We start from the raw sequence: 13,833 nt of genomic DNA, 5'->3' as shown, positions 1-13,833 counted from the left end.
ACTGTATGCAGACTGGACTCTACATCCAATAATTGTGAGTCAGCTGTGGGTGCGTTACGGCCGGGCCGCGGTGGATCTGTTCGCATCAAAAGAAAACGCTCAATGTCAGCTGTTATTTTCAATGCGCGATTTAAATGCACTCGTGGACGCGCTCGCGCACGTTTGGCCTCCGGTCCTTCTGTACGCATTCCCACCCCTGGCTCTGATACCCCCAACTCTGGCCAGAGTGAGAGAACAACGCCACACACTGATCCTAATAGCTCCACACTGGCCTGCAATGTACTGGCTGGCGGAGATATATCAGCTGCTGTGCGGGCAGCCGTGGCAGCTCCCGCTACGCAGGGACATACTCAGGCGGGGGGGGGGGGCGATTTTTCACCCATACCCAGAGCGCTTGGCACTATGGGCCTGGCCCGTGAGTGGTATAACCTGAATACAGTGGGACTCCCTCAGAAGGTGATAAACACTATTCAGAGTGCAAGAGCTTCCTCCACCAGGTCCCTCTATGACTGTAAGTGGAGGGTGTTTGAGGAGTGGTGCCTTAAAAAAGGACACATCTCTTTTCAATGTCCTGTCAGGGTGATTCTATCATTTCTACAGGACCTGATTAATAAACACAGAGCTTTCTCTATGATCAAAGTGTACCTGGCTGCTATTGCTGCATGCCATGTGGGCTTTGAGGGAAAGACGGCTAGCCAACATCCCTTGGTCTGCCGTTTTATAAAAGGGGCTCGCAGGCTCCTCCCTGTTTCCAGGTCACTGGTGCTCTTATGGGACTTGGCAGTGGTTTTAGATGGGCTCACTCGACCTCCATTTGAACCCCTGGAAGAAGCTGACATGAAACACCTGTCACTGAAGACAGTTTTGTTACTGGCTCTGGCATAGATCTGCCAAGCGAGTCAGTGACATTCATGCGCTCTCTGTACATCCTTCATGCACTCAGTTTGCCCCGGGGCAAACGAGAGTGTTGCTGAAGCCCAACCCTGCCTTTGTACCTAAGGTGGTTGGCTCATGTACCCCCATTGACATTGAGGCATTTCCTCCGCCACTGTGTTCCTCTGAGGAACAGCGGCCGAATTTGCTGTGCCCAGTCCGTGCTTTACGCACCTATATGGACAGGTCAAAAGAGTTTCGATGCAATGACCAACTCTTTGTATCCTGGGCTAACCCTCATAAGGGCAAGCCCGTTACCAGGCAACGGCTCTCCCACTGGATTGTGGAAGCGATTGCTCTGGCTTATACGAGTCAGGGTTTGCAGGCACCAACGGGCCTGCGTGCTCATTCTACTCGTGGACTGGCTACATCCTGGGCTTTGTTAAAGGGTGTTTCCATCCAAGACATTTGTGCAGCAGCGAGCTGGTCCTCGCCGCTCACTTTTGTCCGCTTTTACAGGCTAGATGTCTCTGCTCCAAGTGTGGCCCGCGCAGTGCTGGGCCCCGTGTTGAGACAGGGTTCTATCTTGTTTTGGTGATTTTCGAGATAAGCATGTCTAGCAATACTGGAGTTTCAATATCCCATAGTGAGACATTGAACGGAGTGTTATGAATGAGAACTATAGGTTACTTACGTAACCCCAGGGCTCAGAGTAACATGAAGTGAGATGTCTCACCAGACGGCCCTTCTTGCTAAGGCGAAGCGAGAAGAGGTGCTTATTTTGAATGACGCTGCAACGTAGCGCAAGCTACTTAAAGGGTGGGTGGATTCCCTGACGTAGACGTCAAGATCACCAGCCAATCAGGATTTGCGTAATGAGTACTGGGGTTACGTAAGTAACCTATAGTTTTTAATTATCTGTCACAGACTAATAGTGATCCTATCCTTTTTATAGTTGCTGTCAACAATGTAAATTCTCCACCACACAGAAAGAGATGTCAGTCAATTTGACATTATGTAGTGGCTGCAGCTGCACAGACACAACAAACGAGTACCAATTGTCAAAATTCAGATTTGTCAGCTGAAAACATTTGAGTTTTGCACCCTGCCTGGCAGGAAGCAAGAATCTGAAAAATTCAGCACTGAGAAACAACAGAGTGTGCTTCATGGGTGGCCACACTGATACCTTACTTCTACTGATATTGAGTCTTGATTGAGTGTAGACTCCTGACATCATGTTTGGGTTAGCCTCTGTTTCACTCCCCTCTATCATTTTATTAACCTTTAGCTGGAATATCTGGTGTCTGAAAATGTCTACACTAGTGTCTGAAGTGGGGACAGACACTCCTCCGCCTCTTCTGTCCAGCTGTGCCTTTTGACCCACGATGTTCTGCGGTTTGAAGGTAATGTTGTTCTTCAAAGCCACACAATAATGACACTGGCACGTTTTTCTGAAATCCTGCTGGCAAACAGACAGAGCCAAACACATAACCTCCAATATTGGATTGTTTTAATTACCATTTCTGTAAAAAACGCCTACACAATATACTGTTGAGAATAGTTACAATGGGAATTAAATTATATTTTTCTGAAATAGCCCTTTAATATTGCTTTAAACATGATACAGTTCTCCCCCTTACATGATAGCGCACTGATTTTAAGTAGTAAAAAGTACCCAAAAAAGTGATTATTAATACTGGTGATTCTCGGCGTGGAATAACTTGATTTCTGATTTGAAAACGATTTTGTTTACTTAACACCAGAGAAAGACATTTGCGCTCAAACAAGTCACTCTTAGGATTTTGGTTAGCTAGTAAGGCACATAATATCCTACAAAGTGCAAGTGAATAAATCAATCCATGTAGAAAGTAAAATCATAGATGATCTTGCATAGGGACATGCTGGACACATCCCAATTTGGACCAAACTGCTCTAATAAAATAAAAATGTTAAAATACAAAAAAAGTATTTCTGTGACTCAGAAATCCTAACACTGTGGATTTTTAATCAAAGTATGCTTAGAACTTGATGAACCATGATCCAAACTGCAATGAGTTCTAGGTAATTGCTTCCTGATCAGCATAGCACATAGTCGTAATTTCTTTAAAAAACTGTGAAGTTGCATCATGTGTAGCTTTTTGCCATTAACTTTATGGTGATGTAGGCATGTAGTGGACTAATGGACTCGAAGTAACAGTCAGGTTTAACGGGTCGCGTCTCATTTGCTTATTAAAAAAAATGCTTTATGTATGTAAAAAAAATATATAGTGTTGCACGTATATATAGTGTTTCCAAGTGCATGATTTTCACGTGTAAATAGGCTAGAATTTGTGGGGTTATTAATCACAGGACTGTATGATACAAGTGAGCAATCCTGTGTGGTGTAGCCAAGTGTACATTTCCTCTCTCTGGAGAGCAATTTATTGGACTAGCTTTATTCTGCAGGACTGTCTGAAAGCAGGAGGGCTCTCTCGACAACTACTTTTTCTAGATTTACTTAGTAACTGCAAATATTCATGTACTACATGTGAAAATGTGCTGATAGATAAGAGGTATAGAGAGGAATTGTAGGCATGTAATGTGTATGAGATACATTACCTAATGTGGTGTTATTATTTACATCATGTGTACTAACAAGGAGTTTATGTCCTTAAAATAAAAAAGCCTTTATCAAACAAACCCCTCTGGTCTACTAATTCACCTGAGCGATTGAGCTGTATCATTGAGTTGTCAGAGGAGTGTACTCATGTCCTTCAGTGTGAAAAGAAGGACGCTCCTTAAATTGATTTGTCCTTGTAGCTGAAACACAAAGCATTTAAGGACAACAGCAGAGGAAGCACAGTTTATCTTTATCAGTGGATTTAAAATAGATACACTGAAGAGGTAAGCTGTGCTTCAACAAGCATGGATCTCAAAGGCTATTGATATAGCTTTAATATTAGGCTTGATCAAAAACAATGAGCTACAATGATTTAAAGGCTTCTATGATTTCTGATTCCATGTTAGTGAGAAATTGCTTGTCAAAAGAATATATAATGAGAATTTAAATAGTATGGAACGTAATATGGAACGAACTGTAGGCTACTGCAAACATATATTTTTTTCATCTAAAATTTCAAATGAGACATAACATGCTAAATGGTGAGCATTAAGCGACACTAGGTATTTTTATTTATTGGCGTTTTTTGCGGTTTAGCTCCCCGACAGTAATACAGTGCAGTTCACATTGACATTGCTCTCGTAAATATGAATACTGTAATTGTTACAAATAATACAAAAATTCAATAAACCTTTTTTTTTTCTCTTTTTTACAGATGTTTAGTTTTTACCATCCCACCTCCACAGCAATATCCAACAATAAAATACAGATAAGATAAGATAAGATGTTGTGTCACTGCTCTGCTACAAAGCTCTCATCATTGTTAATGTGGTTTGTTTTCTTTGAGTAAAGAAATCTATTTCCGCAAGTTGCTGATGCTTAAATAAAATATAAACACAGCGAGAACATGACAAACTGTGGCATTAACAAATGGCAACTTTTTTCAGAGAGTCTGCATCAATTCAGACTTGATCGTGTTTATTTCACTCAGTCTCATTAGAGCACGTTCTTACTCCAAGACCATCGCTGTGCCGAGTAAATGAAGTTAGGATGACTGCGTAGCTTCAATATTATTTCAGCTATCTCTACTGTGACAGCCTCTTTGTTTACTTTTATTTCTTTGTAGCATTGTGATGTTATGGGCGACTTTCTTCTTACTCAAGAGAAGAAAAACAACTATGAAGTAATTTACCTCAGGGCATCTAAACACACTCCAGAGAGATTTCATCATTCAATATGTAATGGCGTATCACTCAGACAAAGATGTTGTCACTTTTGTGAAAACAATCTGCAGAGAAAACGAGTGATGGTGGAATATTTAATATACTGGCAAAACATCCCAAGGGATCATGTGTTGTGATTCGCAGCTGTTATCATGTCACTTTTCTCTGACGTTAACTCCTCAAGATGCTAAACTACAGCACAGCATTAGGGGCATTGGCGTGTTAAATTGGAATTACATTAACGACCAGTCTCAAACAGACGTTAAAGTTTAATTTCATAAACGCGGCTACATTTCGGAATCGCTCAAAACCAGAGATGTTCACAAGTCTTTTTTGCAAGTCCAAGTCAAGTCTCAAGTCTTTGGTCACGAGTCCAAGTCAAGTCTCAAGTCTTTGTGGGGTGAGACTTGATCAAGTTTGTATTTGTATGCATAAATGCAATTGGCAGAAATAAAAGGCTAATGTGATGCTACAAAATATTTAAATGTCAGTTGAATGGCTGTGCATCACAATATATAAGGTAAATGCGGACAAATTATTGAAATGTTTTATGTTGTACAACAAAACATGAAAATCTCTTAAGCTTGTGGTAACCAAAGACCACATTTAAGGCTTCTAACTTCAAACATGTTCAAAAAACAATTGTCTTTGAGACGAGGGAAGTGCTTGATAAAATATTGTGACTAAGAAAATTACCCAGCAGTGAGAGAGAAGTGTTTCCAGAGGAGGGCGGACCCGCCAACATATTCTGCCTCTCCCTTAGCCCCTTGACCAGAGATGTTCACAAGTCTTTTTTTGCAAGTCCAAGTCAAGTCTCAAGTCTTTGGTCACGAGTCCAAGTCAAGTCTCAAGTCTCAAGTCTTTGTGGGGTGAGACTTGATCAAGTCTCAAGTCTTTGGTCACGAGTCCAAGTCAAGTCTCAAGTCTCTAAAAATAAAAGTCTCATGTCTCTTCTGGTTATAATAAGCCTTCTATTGTCTGCTGCTATCCAGTCTGTTAAGAATACTGCACAGCTATATCTAAGAAATTCAAAGCATTTACTGTGTTATTATACACTGGGTCTCTAATGACATCTTTTAAGTCTACTATTGATAAACATATTCCTCTATCCTCTCACTCAAAGCCAGTGTCATGGTAACCTGATAAACCTGTAACATTAACGTTACGTGGTCAACAATAAACCTGTAACCTGCCTATAAACCCACAGATGTATTTATGTATGTAACTATGTATTTTTCTACGTTTAACGTTAGCCAGTAAATGGTGGCAGCGGAACGTAATGATTAACGTTACCGACCTTTTTTATGCCATGTCAAAAGTTGGATGTCAACGCCACTCAACTCAAACAAGTGCGACAAGAAAACATTCACTCATCTTTTCAAATATTCAGTTACAAAGCTAGTAGCAAGCTAAGCTAACATTACATAGCTGATGCTGAGCTAAACATGTTTGCTAACCGTCCATGCGTTAATGTGACTGACCTCTCCGGGTGAGTTTTCAAGTGCCTGAGGAAATTCGACGTTGTTACGCCAGCATCCTTGATTTTGATATTGCAGACTTTGCAGTGTGCGCTCCTTTTGTTGGTGCCGCCGGCGATTTGTTCGAAGTGTTTGTAGTTGAACCTAATTACAAGCGGTACAGCCGCAGGTGTGCCGCCGGTCGCTATTGTGTTACTACGAGGTAGTAACAGAGGCGCGCACGTCTGCGTAATGAGCCTGGCTAAAGTAACTGGATGGCCTACCTGCCTGTCAGCCTTCCATCTGGGCACACATTTATCTCGTGCCCTCATTGGTCATGTGCGCGTTCGTGTGTGTTGGAGGAGGCGGGCTCTATAAGGAAGTAGCAGCCTCTAGCAGATTATCTCCGGTTGTGTATTTTCAAATTCTAGCGATCTCGAGCCGGTTTCTCTCAAATGTACCTACCCCACCTTTAATACGCCAAAAATAGAAAACACAATGATTGTTCACGAGTCCCAACACACGAGTCCAAGTCGAGTCTGAAGTATTTTGGTCACAAGTCCAAGTCAAGTCTGAAGTCTCTGTGTGTGCGACTTAAGTGCGACTCGAGTCCGAGTCGCAGACTCGAGTCCCCATCTCTGCTCAAAACCCTAAAGAGTATGAGTGGAAAAACGTGTACAATGAGCTAGAATGTTTTAAAGGCTTTTATGATGTCTGATTCCATGCGAGTAAGAATTTGCTTTGCAAAGAATATATATATAATATAGTACTGAGTATTTAAATGTGCCTTACATGTTATATTGTTTTCATAATGATATGCACCAATGCTGTATTGCCTTGTTAATTCATCTAAATCGGAACCACCCTACCTTTAAAAAGGGAAAACCAACTGTAGGCTCTTGCAAAAAACAGTTTCTCAGAGAAAGTTCCGTTACTGCAAATGTAGGGATATCTAGTGAATAAAAAAAAAAAATTGACATCTCCACAGTAAACTATGTTGTCTCTCTGCTGACATGGAAGCCGGTCGTTGTCGAGTAAATCATGGATCACTGACTCTGCGTTCGCTTGACTGGGCTTTCCGTGTGGAGTAGGACTTCAGCCAGCCAGATGCTTCCAGGTGGAAGCCGACCAGAGGGCAGCGCAGTGTTTCTGGAGCGCTGCCACCAAGTGCTCCACCTGGATCGACCAGCACTCCTACTGCACGGCATCCCACTGAGGAAGATGGGCCTCCGTGACCACCCTAGAGTTAACGACTGAATCAATAATTAAGTCCAAATGTTGTTGCCAACCTGAAGTGTGTGTAAAAAAGGGTTAGGGTTTATGCATTGTAAACAATCTGATTGGTTCCCATGTGTCAGGAATGATAAATTGATGCAACTGTATTCCTTTTGAATAGACATTGCTTATTCACTAGTATCTTTGTCACTGGCACATCACCAAGTGCTCTCTTTCCACTGGCACATGGGGATCTCTTTTGGAATAATTCCGATAATGCCTTTATTTATTAAAACAGAGCATGTGGAATTTAGTGACAAACTGATGATGGTTTTTGGCCAGAGAGCTAGAGAAACTGCACAGTATTTGTGTGATCCCGGACGATCCCCCATTATGTTACGACTGGATCGAAAGCCGCAACACAATGAGGAGCAACATTCAGGGTTAGAGTGGATAAGCCAAGGAATGATTATTATAAACAAAGAAAATGCAAAAACTTGGGCACACAAAGACATGTGTCATGGTGTGGAGGGGGAAGAGGAAGAGGGCAGAGTAAGGAGCCTCTTTTATAGCCCCCACCCACATCTCCATACAGGTGCCCTCCATCTTGGAACAGGGAGCTGAACCTAAAATTAAAGAACAAACATAAATAAACGCAGACAAACTGACACGTAACACATATTAAGGTAGTATTGCGAATAAACATTTAGCTGTGGTAAGTCCAATGTTCATGTACGTTTACCTCTGGTTTGGTCTCCAACTTTCAATAGAAAAATCTGGCTTTGTAGATGATGCATTTTGCTCTCTGCAACTTTCTGCTAATTTCCTTAGGCATGAATGTGATACTGGGCTAGCCTACAGTGGGGTTATCAGAGCTGCTAGCTAAATAACTTGTGGTAAGAGCAGTTGGAGAAATCCGTAACAGAAAAGTATATGAGTGCTGAGGGGAACTGCAGAGCTACAGTGCTAATTATCTGAAGGTTTGAGCAACACCATTTACATTACATGTAGTGCCATTGTAAATGTAATAATATGTATTGGTGCAGCTTTAAAATGCAAGACTACATGTATGCTCAAAGAATAAAAGAAAGTCACCTGGTTCGTAAAAGGCAGAATTTTAAAAGTAAGACAGATCCACAGTGGGACGGATTAAGCTATGGTAATTACTCCAGTTGGCCAATTAACCGATTTATACTGGAATACCAACCCAGTCTCACAAAAAAACGTGTAATAACTACGTTGGTCCACAACGTAGGACGTAGTATTTCTACAAAAACGCCTCTGAAATTGTAAGATCCCTACGTTTTTTTTCACCATTCATTCCAATGGCTGGCGTCTGTCACGTGATCTTCACATTTCTCCCTGCAGAAAAAAAAAAACATGGCCGAACTTCGTTTTATTCTCGGTGGAAAATGCCTATTTAAAGTTACTTTGGCCATTAACCTGTTAAGCCCGAAGGTCCCTGCCGCCTGGGGTTTTTTTTCACGGCACTGTGTCTCAGGGCATCTTAATATTTAAAAACTATGAATGTGTTATACCAGATTAGGGAGAAGAATCTCAGCTAACTGACAATACGAACCATTTTTACAGAAATAAAACACAAGTCTCACAAGAAGCATTAGCAGTAGCCCTTAGCTAAAACGGCCAGATGCTACTTCCGGTGCTAACTAACAAAAACGATCTTTAAAACTTAATATTTTCTGCACAAACTACATATCATCTGAAAGCTGATACTCCACAGATTATTTGGTTATAAGTATCATCACTGTAGGACACAAACTTACTGAGCTAGCAGCCAGAACAGAGAAGAAAAAAAACCACAGTTTTCAAAACCATAACAATAATTATGTCTTACCGTTGCTGTTTTGTGATCAAAGCTCGTGTTCAAGGGAATAAAAACGCTGCTTAAAGTTAATCCAATGTCTTTTAGTCACTTTAGAATTGTTCCTGATAATCTATCATTACATTCATGGCAGCAGCGTAGGTATAAAGTTTTGCAGTCCCGAGCTAACGCTGTCTCACATGCTGTTTACGCAAACCTCTCTCTACTTGACGTAAGTGTTTAGCGGGACTTACTAACTGTCACTTGATTCTATTGGCTCTAACGGTTCAGAAAAGGTGTCAATCACACAAATCGACCAATGGGTTCCAAAGATATGATCCTGCGTAGTATAAACTACGCCCGCTCCGGCTCCATTACGCATTACGCAGCCAGAAGGAGAGCTTCACCACAGAGCAGGTGCTAGAGATGCTAGCTGACGATAGCTATGATCATACCAGATGACTCTTCGTCGGATGATGAAGATCTCCTCCAGCCAGACCTGGATCCGGACAGTAGTGACTCGGATGTTGAACTTCCACCACGGGAAAGGTATGTAATCTCTCTGTTTTTATATATTACTTATGTTATGTGTTCGGTGGAACTGTGTCACAGTGCTAGCTTAGCCAAGAAGCTACAGGAATGATTAGGCAAAATGCTAAATAGTGTTACTTGTCTTTTTGGAGTTACATTTTATAAATGAATGGCCGGTGAATGAATATACATGTTTACTTATTTATTTGGTGTAATATTATTCATTTATAGTCCAATATTATCCTGTATAAGCCAGTGAATTAATCTAATCTCTTTGTTTTTCCACATTTGTTAGATGAGGTGTGACCCCAGCAGGACAAAGCCACACACCCAGAAGACTTTCAGGGAGCAGCTTGCTGCAGAATTGTTGGAGTTTGCTGAAGGCCCTGCTGAAGGCCCTGCACCTCCACCACCCCGTCCTCCACCACCCACATGCATGCCCGAGTATTATGGGGAAGATGCCACCAAGGTCAGGAAGAACTGCAGGAGGTGCCTAGATGCTGGACTCAAAAGGGTGAAGACACCTGTGTACTGCAGGAAGTGCCAGGTCCCTCTGTGCTTCACTGTCAAAAGGAACTGTTTCAGGGAGTGGCACGACCTAAATACTGGAACATTCAGGTAGGTATAAAGTTCAGGTAGGTATAACATTTTGCGAGTGTTTATTTAAAAAAAAAAATACTTGTTGTTTTTATATACCTAGTGTGATTTTATTGTATAGTGTGTTGGTAAAATATTTGTTGTTTTTACAAACCTACAGTGTGGTTTTATTGTATAGTACGTTGGTAAAATGTTTGTTTTTACATGCCTATAGTGTGTTGGTAAAATGTTTGAAATAAATCTTCCCCAGTTGGAGTCAAATGTTACCTATGTTTCCGGTTTTTTTTATTGTGCAAGTACACCTACACACAATGACCTACAGTGTAGTTGTATTGTATAGTGCGTTGGTACAGTTACATACACACACAGCTACACTTACACGTACACACTTACACATACCCACACAGCTACACGTACATACCTACACAGCTACACTTACATACCCACACAGCTACACTTACACACACCTACACAGACTCACAAAAATATTTTAAACATTTTTTAATTTTTTTAAGAAATATATATATTTTTTTAATATTTGTTGTTGTTGGAATGAATACCTATAGTGATGATTCAATGTAATACAATAATTTGTATAGTCTGGTACCTGAAAAAGGTCAAATGGCACTGATGGAACCAAATGTGCCCAAAGCTTATTCCGCCTGGACTTTATTTACATAAACCTCGCTAAAAAGGTCAAATGTCAATTGTTTTGCCTCAATCTTGATACAGGGTACTTATTATATGTTATACTTTGGATTCCTAAAGCTTTTAGGCTACTAACCCATCATTCAAGGTTGGTCTTCACTATAAGTAATGGGTTTTCTTTAGGCGGAGACAGGAATTTACATTTTTTTGCTATGTTCCATCTGAATTTACTCTGACACAGAAAGATCTATATTGATTCTGACACTTCTACATCCAACTCACAGATTTAACCTTGATTTGACAACAACAAGTATTCATATAAACCTTTTAGAAGTGAAGTTATAGTCATTTGTTCTGGGAATGTCATTTTCGAGCCTGAAACCTGAAAAACAGGCTCGGGGTTTAACAGGTTAAAATGCGTTTTGATGTCATTTGATGCGAGAAATATGAGTTGTTATTTCAGATTATGTGTGCAGTGGATGTACATGATCTTTAGTTTGCTAGTTATTACGAAGATTACTTCAGGAAATGGTGTCGATACAACGTTTTCATTGTTACCAAGGTGGTTGCTAGGGACGCTGCTATCGATATTATTTCTGTTATGTTGTGTAACTCTTTAATGGTGTTATATTTATTGCTACCCCATTCCCCGTCAAAGTATAGTGTTGGTCCACAGCGCAAACATATTAGTTTAACAAAATCCGCATCTAAAATGGTGCAGAAATGTTATTGTCCCCTGTGCAATTCCAGTCTCACATCTCACATCACATCGTCATTAACAAATACCGGAAACAGACCGAAAACACTTTATTCCGAGTGTGCTTGCTTTTCTCTTTGAAAGTCATCACATAACGACATTGTAATACACGGTTCGGCTGCATTAAATGTTACATATCTGCTGTAGTTCTCTATTTATAGAGCCCTGATGAGAAGACTTCTAGACAAACATGAGGAACTGCCGCCAACACTGGAAACGTGAAGTGGATCATAAATATATCAACAATTAAACAACATCTTACATTTATTTTCACACAATACGTCTCCTTGCAGTATCAACACTAATTCGGCTGACTTTTATATTTGATCCAATTGGTAGATAGGCTGTATTTACACCATAAACGTGCACACCTGATATAAAGGGACACCTAGTGGTTAAAGCATGTTATTGAATTTCATTATTTTTATTATTAGATATTAATATAATCCCTAATAATGTTCATTACTCGTTATTCTCTACTAATAGTTAATTAAAGACTGTATATAATGACTATTTTGCACATCCCTTTCAAGATTTCAAGATTTTCTAAGGTTTATTGACATATCATATTCACAAACGGTGTAGTTATGCAATGAATGTAAATCTTTGTGTATACATCCAGCAATGTTAACTATGTTGAAGCACTTATTTTAACTGATATTATACATGTATTATACTCTTATAAGATGTATGTAGATAGTATAAGAAATGTGCAGAATATGACAATTTAATGGTGGAGGTACACACATATTGAAAGATGTCTTGTGATGCACTGTTGAGGAACCTGTGACACAAGTTTTTCATCTCCGGCCTTGTCAGGTATTGAACAATCAATAAATAAAGAACACAGAATTATTAAATATAAAACACAGAATGTGTGTGATTATACTAAATGATTTACAAATAAACACTGTGAACGAAATATTTTAATGAGATCTGTGCAGGGGAGAATTTGAGTGTTTTCCTATGTGTCCTGTTTGTAATTTAAACAGGGCAAAGGCCAAAAGGCCCTGCCTTCCTGCAGATGGCTTTAACAGACCCGTCCTTTGTCTCTAATATGTCTGGTATCGATTAAGATGGAAAGCGCGCGAATATAGGCCACTCCTATAGGCCACTCCTATATTCTCTGTGTAGATTTGCGCTGTGCTGCTGTGTAATACTTAGTGTTGACTAGGTATCTATATGATGCAAGTTGTGTGGATATCTTGTGAACGCTCTGGCCGTGACTCTCAATAAACTCCGGTGTTTGATAAGGCGGATTCCAGCTTCCATTTCTTTCATCACATTGCTGATCAGAAGTTTCTTTCACATATTGGCGTCACGAACAGCATACCAAAATATCTTCAGAGGCTGGTAAGTACATTTCTATTTTGAGATTGGCTTGCCAGTATCTGTGATTGACGGTATTATAAATTTCCTGAAAGAACTGAGCTGCTGCAATTTTTTTGTTTGTTTCTCTACTCATTTACATTCGGAGGCTTAATTATAACCTCGGGAATCGGTGTCAAGGGGGACGTTGTCCTGGTCGATTTTCCCCGTGATTGTTGCTGGAGCATGTGCTTACGGAGCAAACACGGCCCATGTAAAAACAATGAGAATATTTGGGGCTAATAAATAACCTCGGAATATCGAATTTCATCGATTTCCTCCGTGTGTGATTCTCGGAATTAAATCACCGGACAATTACACACAGCAAATATTCGGAGAGACCTTGAAAGAGAGCATCAGTAAAGTGGAGTTTCTGCCTTAGAAGCAATGTGATGCCGAATTCGGGAGATTTCAGAGGGTAAACTCCTTAAATCAACAGCATTTCTGCTGAGTTGCCGACTCTCCCCCTGTGGAGAGCGCATGCAGACAAAGAGAGAGGAACAGTTACATAGGCATTATTTCCGCGATTATTGCCATTTTTTAACTAAAGAAAGTGGTTAATACGTGGTGTGAGAATGTCATATATGAATTGCTGAATTTAGCTGTTGTGTTTTTGGGAAGAAACGGTGAGAAAAAATTAAAGTCTATGCTTTTGGATGAAAAAAAAAGCAAAGCACCACTAAAATAAGCATAGTGGTTGTTGATTTGAGAATAAAATTAGTTACTGCTCTTCAACAGATTGG

This window comes from Pseudochaenichthys georgianus, chromosome 4 (genome assembly GCF_902827115.2).
Source record: "Pseudochaenichthys georgianus chromosome 4, fPseGeo1.2, whole genome shotgun sequence".
Taxonomy (NCBI): domain Eukaryota; kingdom Metazoa; phylum Chordata; class Actinopteri; order Perciformes; family Channichthyidae; genus Pseudochaenichthys; species Pseudochaenichthys georgianus.
This window is presented reverse-complemented; position numbering follows the sequence as displayed.